Below are 13,355 nucleotides of genomic sequence, written 5' to 3'. Positions count from 1 at the left end.
CATTCCTGTAACCTGGTTAGCCTTGGGCATTCTTGTGAATAACTGTTATTTGCTATGTTATGTCGTGTTTGCTGTAGGCATTTCCAATAGGCTTTTAATTTTACAGTGAAATCTTCTGTCAGTGCTTGTGCATGGCATAATATAAAGCCAATGTATATGGATACAGTTGTGGAGCCCGAGGAGAATGAATGAGGTAGCTGACTGAAAAGTAAATATGACTCATTTGTATGAGTGATGGATGTCATCAAACTGCAAATGAAGAGGAAGGTTGTAATGGCATCTCGGGACTGTTGCAAAATGTATGCAAATACAGCGTTTAATCAAGTTTGCTTACCAGCTGTTGTTTTTCATTTGAAATTTCTTGTGGGGTTGGACTGAGTGGATTAAAATCGTGTGAGGAAAGTTTCCATGTAGCCCTCCTGCAAACTCTAGAAAGAAATTCCTGGTCAGAGGGTTGGAGGAAGTTGCCACTAAACAGTAACTGGTATATGATCCTTACGTGTCATTTTCTGTATCTGAGCAGAATACTCTACTTGCCTGTCTGTTAGCTGTTTTGCAGTGACTTTCATTTTGTTTTGCCACCTTCTCTTTTCCTTTAGATCTCTGAAGCTGTTCTTAACTTTTTTGTGAATCTGTTTTCCTGAAGACACTTGGAATATCGAGAGAAAGCAGTTTTGTGCTTTGGGATAAGGGACAGGTTGGGATGAACCCTTCTGCTCACTAGTGGTATTAAATTTCAATGAAAGAGTGAATAACTTCATTCTCTTCTTTATTGTCTTCTATCTGGCCAAAACCAACTTCGTGAGATGTGTTTAGGCATATGGCATAAAGTGTTGATGATGTGTGAATTCTGACATGTTCTGTATTATCAGTCAGGAGAAGATGGAAGTTGATTTTAGGAGTGAGAATTGCCTTTGTTTGACCAGTTTTCATCATTTGGCTCTGCCAATATGATTACAGGTAGAGGTTGTTTGGGCTCTTCCCAGGTGTATTTGCTGTATCTCGAAAGCCAAATACTAAAACTTAAAAATGTAGTACTATGATCATATAAATTGTATTAATACAACACAAGATGTGAGAGAGATTATATGCTAATTCCCATGGTGTAATATTGTGTTGGTAAATGTGTTTATTTTTTAAACTTCCTGCTCATTTTCTTTCAAGCAATAGCCAGAACCAGTGAAGCTGACTAATGTTCATGCATTAGGTAGTGCATGCTTGTTAGTTTTACTTTCAGATCATTTTAACCCATGCTCAGTGCAACTCTAAAGAGAGCAATGAACTGTTAGTAGGTTGTTGAAGGGTGTGGAGAGAGCTGATCAGTATTGATGTGGGAAGTGGTGTCATTGGTGTGTGGTGCCATTGCTGCAACACACCAGCCTTGGAACTGTAGGAAGACAGGGGTGATTTGGGGTCTGACTGGCCTTGATGGTGTAAGTCTACCCAGCTTCTGGCAAAATTCCTCCCCAGCCTCTGCTTGGGGGTTGATCCATACAGGAATTAGGTGGCACTGCGCAGAAAAGTCTGACTTCTCTGTGAAATAAGTGTAATACTTTCATGTGATTGAGTGAGGGTTTGTTTGTTTTTTTCTTTCAAAAAATATGTAATGGCTTTCTATCTGGAATATAAGGTTCTACCTCTGTAATTTACTACTTTCTTTCTTGAGCTCTGTCTAAAGCTCAGTTTTGTTACAAGGTTGTACAGGATTTCAGCATGCCTGATCTGCATGATCTTACAGGCATTTGTGTTCTGTTTTGTGTGACTTCAGAGTCTGCTGTTACTCAGTCACATGTTTGAAACTTTCAGCTGCTTCTGATAAGCAGTCATGTGTCAGCTGCAAATACATGAATCACTTTGTCAAAGGAAGGACCAAACAGTTGTAAATAGAAGAATCTTAGTTTCTAGGTGCAAGACTGAAGTGGTGGCTGTTTTTGCTATAAATACTGAGGCATTTATTGTGGTTTTGTTCAAGGTCTGGTATGCTTCAGTGCTGAGTTTGCTACAAACTCTGTTGTGTGGGTTTACAGCTAGCCTGTGGTTTTGTTATCTGTAGCTGTATTGAATGGTTTGAATTTAAGGTACCTTAAGTTTTAATTGGCAAAATAAATGTGTTGTTCACTCAACCTGGACTTTGCTGTTGAAATACAGTATTCTTGTACACATGCCTGCCTTTTCTCTTTTTTTCCGTCATTTAATAGACTCATAGAGGCATAGAATAGTTAGGGTTGGAAAGGACCTTAAGATCATCTAGTTCCAACACCCCTGCCATGGGCAGGGACACCACCTCACACTAAACCATGCCACCGAAGGCTTTGTCCAATCTGGCCTTGAACACCACCAGGGATGGAGCATTCACAACTTCCCTGGGCAACCCGTTCCAGTGCCTCACCACCCTCACAGTAAAGAACTTCTTCCTTATATCCAGTCTAAACTTCCCCTGTTTAAGTTTTAACCCATTACCCCTTGTCCTATCACTACAATCCCTAATGAAGAGTCCCTCCCCAGCATCCCTATAGGCCCCCTTCAGATACTGGAAGGCTGCTATGAGGTCTCCACGCAGCCTTCTCTTCTCCAGGCTGAACAGCCCGAACTTTCTCATTCTGTCTTCATACGGGAGGTGCTCCAGTCCCCTGATCATTTCTGTGTGGAGAACAGGTGGCAATTTGAAGGAGTAGCTTTATAGTTCTGTGTGCTTACTTTTAAGTTGGATTTTAAGAAATCATGACTGTGGTCTCTTGCGCCCCCCCCCCCCCCCCCCAGTATTACCTTCAGGTACCAAGCAAAAATCCAGAATCACTGCTAATTGTTATTTGCCAGGTACCAAGCAAAAATCCAGAATCACTGCTAATTGTTATTTGCCAGGTGCCTGTAGCTGTGTAGCAGTTTTCTTATTAGCATAACAATACTACTCTGAGTATTGTAGCTAGTATTTGGCATGGAGAATGTGGGATATGGAAGTTAAAACTTTAAATGTTGTGGATTTACTTATAGATGTTTTGTTTTGTAGCTGTTGTGTTCACTTACAAAAGGGTGAGTCTTGTGTTTCTATGTTGTTGAAGCCATCTAGTCTAATAGGCTGGGTGGGTTAAAGGAAAGTCTTACTTTGTAACTGAAGATCAGTTTATGCTTGCATTCTTGCATTTGTGTAGTTATCTTGGATTCAGAGCCTGACGTACAGTGCATTCCAGTTTCAACTGAGGCTTTAGAGGTGTTTGTTTTGTAGTTGGTACAACTGCAGTGTGGACCTGTTTGCCTCATGTGTGTCTCCAGCTGTCTTTGCCTGTTCTTGTTTTAGATACTTGTTCTTCACTGGAATATTTTTCTTAAATGCCCAGTGTTGGAGTGTAACAGTGGGCTGTGTGATCCTTCTCATGATGGTTTTTCTACATTGTATTTTATTCAGGCAATATTCAGATAGTGGGCCATATTCATGGTTCTCACTCATACCGATTCAATACAAAATCAGACTACTCTTATTTTTGAAGGGTTCCAGTACTGCAAATTGAAGCTGCACTAAGTGTAATTTTAAATATTCTGGGTCATTTTGGATTTATATAATTCTGCTCTGACTATTGGAAAATCCATGCTAAGGATATCTTGGCAGTTTTCGCTGTTTTCCTTCTCAGAGATGACTATTTTTCCCCTGCGTGTTCAGTATAATATTGAATAATTACCACAATAAGCCAGCTTTCTCTTCTTTCTCTTCTCTAGTAATAGTAGATTTCACTAGGTGAGATGAATATCTTCCCTTTCCTTGTGGAAAATGGGAATACTTTCTATTTGTTAATACACAGTCCATTGGTACATGTTAATTTCTCAAAACATAATCATATGAAGATGGCTAAAGAGTAAGAAATATTATAATCTCTTTGCAAACACTGTCTCTGAGGGACAGAAAATGTTTCACTCTTTCTGTTCTGCTGGCCTATAGTATGTAGGTGTCAAGTGACTCAAGTGGAGGAAACCTAGTCACCATGTTCCCTTTGCTATACTTTGTAACATATCTGAAGGACTTTCAGTATGCTTGTGTTCCCTTGTTTGTCTCCCAGGAGCTCAGAGCAGGATCATTATCCTTAAAATGTGAACTGGGGTATTTTTAAAGAAGTAAACTGGTGGCATGTATATAACTTGTGTCATGTTGCTTGTAGCAAGCATCTTCCTTCACCTTTAGAGAGGGCCCAAGATGGAAGGAAGCTCTCTGATATCTCAGCCTGTCTTGCTTTAAGGAGGTGGCTATTATAGCTTGTAGATGCTTGTTTTTTCCATCTACTCAGGAAAAACAATGTGTTAATTGCACATGAAAACAAGTAGGGGTAGGAAAGAGGAAGAAAGAGTAGGAGAAGAATGAGTTTCATTCATCCAAAATGAAGTTTGATGTATGGTGGTGTGAAGAGGATAGGTGAAGGAGAGAGAGAGAAGTGGTTATCAGTCCTTGCTGTTATGTTTGACTCATAGTCATATTAGTACTTTGTCCTGTTAATTTCTCAGAGCATAATTGAAGGTGGCTAAAGATCAAGAAATATTTTGGGCTCTTTGGTGTCCAGGGGTTGATTAGTGCTTTTTCTGACCATTTAGCATGTTGAATGTAAAGCTTTTAGTGAGCTGTGCTTATGCTGTATTAGTCTCATTCCAAACACTAAAAAGAAACTCTGCTTTCTGGTTGTTGTCTGTCTGCCTTCACTCAGTAATCCCCTTGACTTCAAAGAAAAACAAGGGAAGATTTTTCTGCCCTTTCCCAGATGGGTAACAGTTTCTCTGTCACAAGTCTTCGGTACTCCACAGGCCTTACGCATGAATTGTTTGGTTGCCTTTATTTGTTTTGCTCTTTCCCCTCCTGTCCTTAAGGATGGCAGCAAGGCAAACAGCCTGAGTAGACTTCACAAAAACTGCAGATGTGCTGAGATAAAACCCATCTTAGTGACAGAGATAAATCTGTTTCTGTACTGACCTGACCTGATCTGATTAGAGTCCCCCTTTTGACACCATGTTTCTAGCACCTTCAAAGACACAAACGTTTAAAATGAGGTCTTCAAAGTGACCTTATGCAAAATTTTATCTTTTTTTTCCAGGACTTCTTTCCTGCTTTGTAGTTTCACCATTTGGCTATGTCACATCTGATGATGATTAAACCCCCATCCCCTGCAAATCAGGGAAGGATAAGTTTTCACAACTAGCCTTAAAAGGTGAAGTGAAAATCTAACCAAAAACTTTGTGTGTGTGAAAATAAATAAATAAAATGAGATTTGTTTTTTACTTGTTTGCTTCCCTGGAATAGCTTCCCCTGTTATAGTCTGAAAGGAGATCTGTCAAAAGGTAGGAGAAATTGCATTGTTTCTGAAGAAAGAAACCTTTGGTTCAGCTCATACTTGAATGTTTAATTTATTCCTGTTAGAAGGAATAAAATTCTTCTCTGTTGTCTCACTGTGTGAAGAAAACTTCTTGACTTCACTGAAAATCAGAATATATGCTCTGGCATTATGGATGCATTATTTAGAGTGGCTTTACTTCTGTGATCTCGCATTTTATTTGCTGTATTGAAATCAGGATGCATAAGGTGACATAAACCAGACACAAACAGATCAGATGTGTCTTTACCCAGTAAATACCTGTATTAAAAAGTATTTTGATCTTTCGAGAGGTTTAGTTTTTTTGTGGTCAGTGTATTTTTAACCCTTGTGAAAAGATGGCCCTTGGTACTTGTTTGAAGGTAACACTTTTCTTTTAAAGCATGTACTGATTTAAGGATTCTTCAGTTACCTTATTTTGTATGTTTCTCATGCATGCAGATACTTACAGTTTTTGTTTGGTTTGAGTCGAACTTGGAAACAGTTCAGTATACTGTAACTGTTGGATGTGAATTAATAAAGGAAGCTTACTAAGGAGAAGTTTTAGATAGGAATTGCCTGCTAGTGTTTTTAGGATGATACCATGCTCAATCGTAATGTGGTAATCTAGTATTGTTTTAATTTTCTGGAGGTAATTTGTCTAAGATTGCTTAAGTTGCTATTAGGGGAAAACTCATTTTAAGAGGCCCTCTCTTAGGAGACAGTGATGTCCTATCTTAGCCTGATGGAATGTGCAAGATCTTTGTGATTACTTAAGCTATGTACTTAAATACCTTGCAGTCGTTATACAGCCTATAATATCAACAGTATTTGCTGTCTCTTTAGTTGGACCTTTTCTTGCAGAAAGGGAAACCTGAGAGATCAGCTCTTGAGTTACAAGTGTTACAACTGTGAGGTGGGTCTCTTCATTGGCAGATGCCTTCCTAGTAGGAAGCTGACAAACACTGCTCAAAGTGATGTCACTGTCAATATGGTTGGCTTTTATTTTTGTTTGTTTTTTTTTGTTGTTGTTGTTGTGTTTTTTGTGTGTGTGTGTTGTTGTGTTGGTTTTGGTTTGAATTTCTTTTTTTGTGTGGGTGTTTTTGTTGTGGGGTTCACTTTATGCCTTACGGTAAAGAACACTTCAGGGCTACGTGCCTGTAACTGTATCAGCTGAACTAAAAATACCCATGCTGTTTGCAAATGCTATGGAAAGGGATGCAAAGTTGTGTTTTGGTAGGGGAGTTGGAAGCTTGTTAGTTAGCCCTGCTAAATTTACTGTTAAAAGTGAAGAACTTTGTCTTGTCGGAGACAAACTTGTCAAACTTATGAGTTTGAGTGTTTGGATTTTTTTTTCTGTTCTCCATCACCCCTGGGTAAGGCAGAGAACAACTTTCTTGGGTGGCTTTATTTTTACAGTACTTTATCTGGAAGACAGCTTAGAAAGCACCTTTTGTAGCCACCATTCTAGGACTATTTCTACTGTATGGCTTTCTCTGTTTTACATAGTTTTACTGCTGGATGCTTAAAAGCAGTTTCCTTCTGAGCAGGCTGCCCTCTGTCCTTTGCCCTCATCTTACCTTTAATTCCTGTCTTTGAGCTCAAGCAGCGTAGAATACTACTGACTTGAGAGAATGTGTGTCACTTCACCTGGCAGAAGGATATAAAGAAGCTTTATCTCCTCCCTAGCATCTTAAAGCATGTTCATTTCTAATGCAAGAAGATGCAGTGTTTTGGGAGAGGAGAACAAATGCTGTAGAATACATAGGCTCTTTATTGTCTCACTATGCTGTAATGTTTTTCTTGTCCTTCTATGATCTTGAAGGCTTCTGCTGCTTTTGAATTTCTAGCTAGAAATGTTTAAAAACATCTCTTTTAATTTTATGCAGTTGAACTATAGAGCTATAAGGATAATGTAATTAATTCCAGGTAAGAATTTGTTTTCAATAATGAGACCTAGAAATGTGGATTTATAACTTTGTACTGTAATACAAACCAAACTCTGGGAGCTTCATGAGCAGTGAAACCTAAATGTTGCTTCTCTATTTTTGGAAGTTTCTCAAAAGAAGATCTAATCTATAATCAGTTGGTTTTTATGCGTAGGGAGGCTTTATTCAGATCTGGTCAGTGCTGAACTCAGTAAATATCTGGAATTCTTTTGTGCAGAAAGCTGTTCATCTTTGGTTTTTACGTAAGCTTCTTGTGTTTGCTTTTATTCCAAAAAAGTGTAATCTCTGCAACATAAATATTGTTACAGAAATGATACAGTTCTGCTACTTCAGCTGTCTTCACATGTTTAGATGTAGTTCTTTGCTTTCTACGGGGACAGGGAGCAACACATTTTTTTTTTTTTGGGTTTCTCTTGGGCTGTAGAAGTGCGTGTACCTCGTGCTGTTGCCAAGATCTAACTATTCGGCTCTAGATCACTGTGCTGTGACTGAGGAATATTTAACAACCAGCAGTGACGATACGTAGCATTGCAAGCATTTGCTTCCTATCAGCTGTTGATTTGGGGGACTTAATATTCATAGTCCCATAAAACCAGAGCCCTACCTCTACCTGATGATGGCAGCCCAGTTGCTGGCCGTTGAAATGCAGTCTGACTGGAAGTACCACTTCAGGCTTGCTTGGAGGTGGTTGTGGTAAACAAACCAAAAATGCTGGAGTCTGTTCTGATTTAGTGATGCATTTTGAGAGGGATTTAGAGATAAATTTTGAGTCTGTGAGCAATCTCATCCATCTGTTCCTCTCCAACTCCTTTTTTGTGCTCCACTCCACAAGCTGTTGGTTTGAAAGTAACTAATGTTTTAGTGCTCTTTGGTGTTGATATATCATATAGCCTTTGAATACTTAGAGAAATCATTAAATATCTCTTATATATTGGGACATAATGGGTCACATTGTAATATACAATCTGAAAATAATCAAGTGGCAGAATCTCTCCCTTACTGACCTTAATCTAAAATATCCCCCCAACTCTGAGTGAGCCTTTATTCTGTTGCTGTGGATGTGGGACAGGTGTATGTGATTTCCAGTTTCTAAATATATCCTTTTCATGCAGTATTTCATTGAAATCTGTCTGCTCTAGTGTAGCAATCATGTGGAAGTACTTCTAAAATACCAGCCTGAGAACTGGTGTGGGAGGTGTCTTACTGAAAATAAATGCGTAAAAGAATTCTCAAACCTATTTGAGACTGTTTGAACCAGAAGGTGTTGCATTAGGTGATGACAGATTAGGATTCTGTGGCAACATGAAGGAAGGCAAGAAGGAGGACCCTGGTGGGAACCATAGGCCTGTCAGCCTCACCTCAGTCCCTGGAAAGGTGGTGGAATGGAGGCCTCATCTTGGAGGCCATCTCTAAGCATTTGGAAGATATGTAGGTGATAAGGTGTAGTAATCATGGAATCACCAAAGAGAAATCATGCTTAACCAACCTGATTGCCTTCTACGATGGGACAACTTGCTGGACAGATGAAGGGAGACCACTGGATGTTGTCTACCTGGTCTTCAGCAGGGTTTTTGATACCATCTCTGGTGATGTCCTCATAGGCAAGCTCAGAAATGTGAGCTGGACAAGTGGACAGTGAGGAAGGCTGTGGGAGCTAGGTCTGTTCAGCCTGAAGAAGAGAAGGCTTGGGGGATATCTGATCAATTTATATAAGTACCTGAAGGGAGGGTGTCAAGAAGATGTGACCAGCCTTCTTGGTGGTGCCAGCAGATAGGATGAGAGGCAATGGGCATTAACAAAACTAGAGGAAGTTCTTCCTGAACACAAGGAAGAACTTTTTTGGGAGAGTGACTGAGTATTGGAATAGATTGCCCAGAGAGGTTGTGAAGCCTCCTTCCCTGGAGACATTCAAGAGCCATCTGGATGCAGTTCAGAGTAATGTGCCCTTAGGTGACATTGCTTGAGCAGGGGGGTTGGACTGGATGACCCCCAGTGGTCCCTTCCAACCTCAACCATTCTGTGATTCTGTGCACGTCAAACCACTTCTTTAAATTTACATCACTTCTCTGCCTATGTCGCACTTGTGCATTCATGTGACCTGGCTTTAATTTAACATTTGGTAAATATTTGCATAGTAATTCCTAAAGTGTTCTCCCACACATAAAGGAAATGATGATAAACAGTTTTTAAGTGGCTTGATGTTAAACACAAACATGACTTGCAGCCCTAAGGTAAAGTGCACATTAGAGTAACTGTTCAATATTCATTTGGGAAGTGCTGGTATACATTATACCAGGTAACTTATTTGTACTTTCTCTGTACATATTTAGATGTTTGTTCTGTATACCTCGGCTAAATTTCTGCACAAGGGTTATATGCCATGCTGTAAGAGAACTTCTTCCCACTTGTGCTGTTAGGGTATTTTGGAACTGTTTTGAAGAAAGCCTGTGGATGTATTTTCACCTAAATGACCCTGCTATCAGGAGAGCATTTAGGAGCACAGATAGATGGTAACCAAACTTGAAAGCTGCCCATAGCTTCTAGGCTGCTGTTAGTGTTTTGTTTTTACAAGAAACAAGTTTTTCAAAACTAATTCTTTCTTCTTGGGTGTATGAACTTCCATAGATGATGGTTAAGAAGATACTGGGAAGAATCATTCTAGGCACTGTCAGTCATTGGAAGAGGGCTTAAATCTCAAACTAGAACCTCTGCATTTCAGAATACACTTCTTAAACTCTTTTGCTTTATATTTCAGAGTTTCTCAGCAAGTGCGTTCTCAAATAAATATGTCCTTAATCCCTTCCCTGAGTGAGAATGAGGTGTCATCTTCTCCTATATTGTTTATAAACTTAGAAATCCAGCATCTTCTGCTTTCAACAGGGAAGCAGTGTTATTTCATTGAAGCAAGCATATGCAAGCTGGGATCAACCCTTCACACGTCAAACACTGCAACAACCTACGACCTGTATTATTGCGTTCCAACTTTCAGACCTTTCAGGAAACACTGTGGAGGCAGAAAAGCTTTCTGTTTTGCAAGGACTCTGGTGATAGTACTTTAATAAAGTTACCCTGTTACTTTGGAAATGCGTTCTCCTGCCTAGCAGTTTTACAATATATGGAAAGCTGAAGTGTTCTGGAAGTTCTTGTGGTGGTTGTATCTTACTAAAATGTAAGAAACTTAAATGAAGACCATCCTTTTTTAAGGAAAGGTTTGATTTCTCTTATGATGATTCTCTTTGGATGTACCACAGTTATTTTTCAGACCCGTTCTACTCCTTTTGAGCTCTAAATAACTTATAAAACATGAGTGTGTGTGTGGATGCATATGCATGCACATTCATTTTTCCTCCTGTTATTGTCCATCCCCTACTCATCATGGGGTGAAATGATGTTTGGGACTTAAGATATTCAGCTCTTACATGTGCTGGTAGTTAATGGCTTGTTTTATATGGCAGGTTAGCTAAAATACCAGTGTTTTATTTAGTGGAGCTGCCTGGTCTCTTGGCGGGAGTAAAGAAGCACTGAAGAAATTGCTATATAGATTTTAGTTTGTTTTTTTTTTTGTTGTTTTTTTTTTTTTACATATAAACACTTTGTATCCTGCGCATGGCAGTGTTTGGAGTTCATCCAAAGAACAGAAAATGTTCTCTGACTTTGAAATCACTTTGGAATGGGTGAGTGATTTTGCTGGTCAGATGAACTGCTGTTACTGCTGTGACTGTGCAGAGGGAATTTCCTCCACCTAGGCGGTCTAGAAGTAGTTACTATTGGCTTCATCAAACAAGTCTATAAAAAGAAGCATATCTCTCTCTGTGCTTAGTAGCTGTTTTTTTTTTTTTTTTTAACTTGCAGGGCTGAAGTTCTGGTTAACTTAATGGAAGCCAGTTTCATATTTGTATCTCTGACACAGCAGATGTTCAGTCTTCTTGTAGTTTCTGGTGGTTGCTGTAAGTGGGAAGTCTCAGGACCCAAAGGTCATAGTGTCTTCACACTGTGTGTACCTGAGTCATAGTGTTTGTGGGAGCGGTACCTAAACTATTAGGACGTATTTTTCTGATAAGGAAGCTATTTGAATCCTGTTCTGCTTTAATTCTTGTATTTCAGTATGAATTGTCATTCCTTGCTTTCAAAAAAAAGTTAACATTGGCTCCACTTGCTACAAAAGATTGGTGAGGAATGGCATCTTCTGTCCTTTCAGACTGATTTAGAGACTATTTTCTCTTGATATGGCCAGTAACAAACTCATTAAATTACTATATTTGTTATGGCCTAGAGTGAAAAGAAGGTTAATTTAAGCTTAGTTTAGGATAGCTGTGTGTCTTGATCTTGTCTCCTGCCAGCTTGCTGCATTCTGTTGGGGCAGTGGAGCTTTTGCTGTCCTTTTTTCATTTCTTTTTCCATGACACATCTGGGTTGATGCAGCTACTGAATCACAAATAGAAGGGAGCATTGAAAGCAAAATATTCCCATCAGCTGTTTATTTTTTTTTTTCACATCTACATTATTTTGTCTACAGGATGCTTAAACATCATAATATGTGTAAAAGGTTTTAATGTATCTTCAGGTAAAACTCAGCTGCAGAAGTGTGAATGGAGTGTTTTTCAAATATGCTGTTTTAGTGTCACTAACTCAGAAAACCTTTTGTGACTGCATTGGTTAAAAAGTTCAGGAGGAACATTTGTGGCTACTGATGCATTCCAGTTTGAGAGAATCGTATTTTCTAAGTTAATTGGCAGGGTCAAATGACACTCTTTCACAAGGTTTCTGCATTAGGTAAATTGTTTGAGCTAAGTTAACCTGCTTGCTTGTTGCACAGAGGTTCATTTCTTCTCTTCCTTTTCATCTTAGAATTTTGTGGTTATAGTAAAAATGCTTAAATCAGGAGCTTTAAAACAGAGCTTTGAGCTCTAATAGTTGTCTACACTTCAGCACCTTGCAGAGACAAAAGCATCATAGTTGATTTGCTTAAACTTTCTAATTTTGAACAGCTGATACCTACAATGAACAAACATTTTCAATTTTACAAATGAGTGGTTTCAGTGCAAGATGAAATAACTGTAGTTAGAGGTGAATTACAGATTAAATAGATCTGTTACAAATAGAGATACTTTTATGTGCTTACTTGGGTGGTTGTTGTTAAGCCAAAGTGTACTTTAGATACACTTAATCCTCAGACAAGTGTAAGGGGGTAAAAAGACTGTGGGCTAACCTAAGGCAGCTGAGCCCCGCACAGCTGCTTGCTCACTCCTTCCCTAGTGGGCTGGGGAGGAGAATTGTACGGGTAGAAGTGAGAACTCATGGGCTGCGATAAAGACAGTTTAATAGGCAAAACAAAATTCCATGGTATGGAATATGCCTTTGGCCAGTTGGGTCAGCTGTCCTGGCTGTGCTGCCCCAGCCTACTCACTGGTGGGGTGGTGTGAAAGCCAGAAAAAGCCTTGACTCTGTGTAAGCACTGCTCAGCAATAACTAAAACATCACTGTGTTATCAACACTGCTCCAGCAACTAGCTGCTATGAAAGAAATTAACTTTAGCCCAGCCAAAACCAGTACGTGTGAGTGGAATAATTGAAACTGAACTGTTGAAGCTAGATGAGTCAGAACAGGCAAAACATTTTGTTTAGAGTTCACACAGCAAAGTTGCTAGTGGCATGATGGGCTGACCTACTGGTAATGCCAGAGTAGTTGTGGTGTGAGGCTTTTCAGTTTGTTTTTTGACTGCTGCCTATTGATGAAGTAATCAAATTGATCCACATCTGTACCTATGATGGAATTATCCTTATTTATCTGCTGTCTGCATCAGTTAATGGCCAAAGCTATAGAATGCCCATATATAAATATGGAGTGGAATATCTGTACTTCTGAGGGACTTAATTATGTGGGGAATATCCAAATATAGTGATAAGGGACTTGCTAGTCTATATAGTGTGTCTGTTGTGCTTCACTTGGTTTCTGAGAATTGTGATCTATTTAGACTTGACAAGGAAAAAAATTGGAGATACAGATGTAATATAAAGGAATTACTGGGATTGTGTATTGCACATCAGCAGTGCTCTTCTTTGTCCATTTCTGAAACCTTTTT

The 13,355-nt window shown here is 39.2% G+C and overlaps 1 protein-coding gene across 5 annotated transcripts in view; it reads left to right on the top strand.

Moving 5' to 3' along the window:
* Positions 1–13,355, top strand: part of PARD3B (par-3 family cell polarity regulator beta) — a 426,397-nt gene that overhangs the window by 14,014 nt on the left and 399,028 nt on the right. The window lies entirely within an intron of this gene.

Source organism: Pezoporus occidentalis, unplaced genomic scaffold (genome assembly GCF_034315485.1).
Source record: "Pezoporus occidentalis ecotype Australia unplaced genomic scaffold, CSIRO_AGI_Poc_V1 ctg66, whole genome shotgun sequence".
Lineage (NCBI taxonomy): Eukaryota > Metazoa > Chordata > Aves > Psittaciformes > Psittacidae > Pezoporus > Pezoporus occidentalis.
The sequence above is the reverse complement of the archived record's forward strand: the minus strand, read 5'-3'. Positions and strand labels throughout refer to the sequence as shown.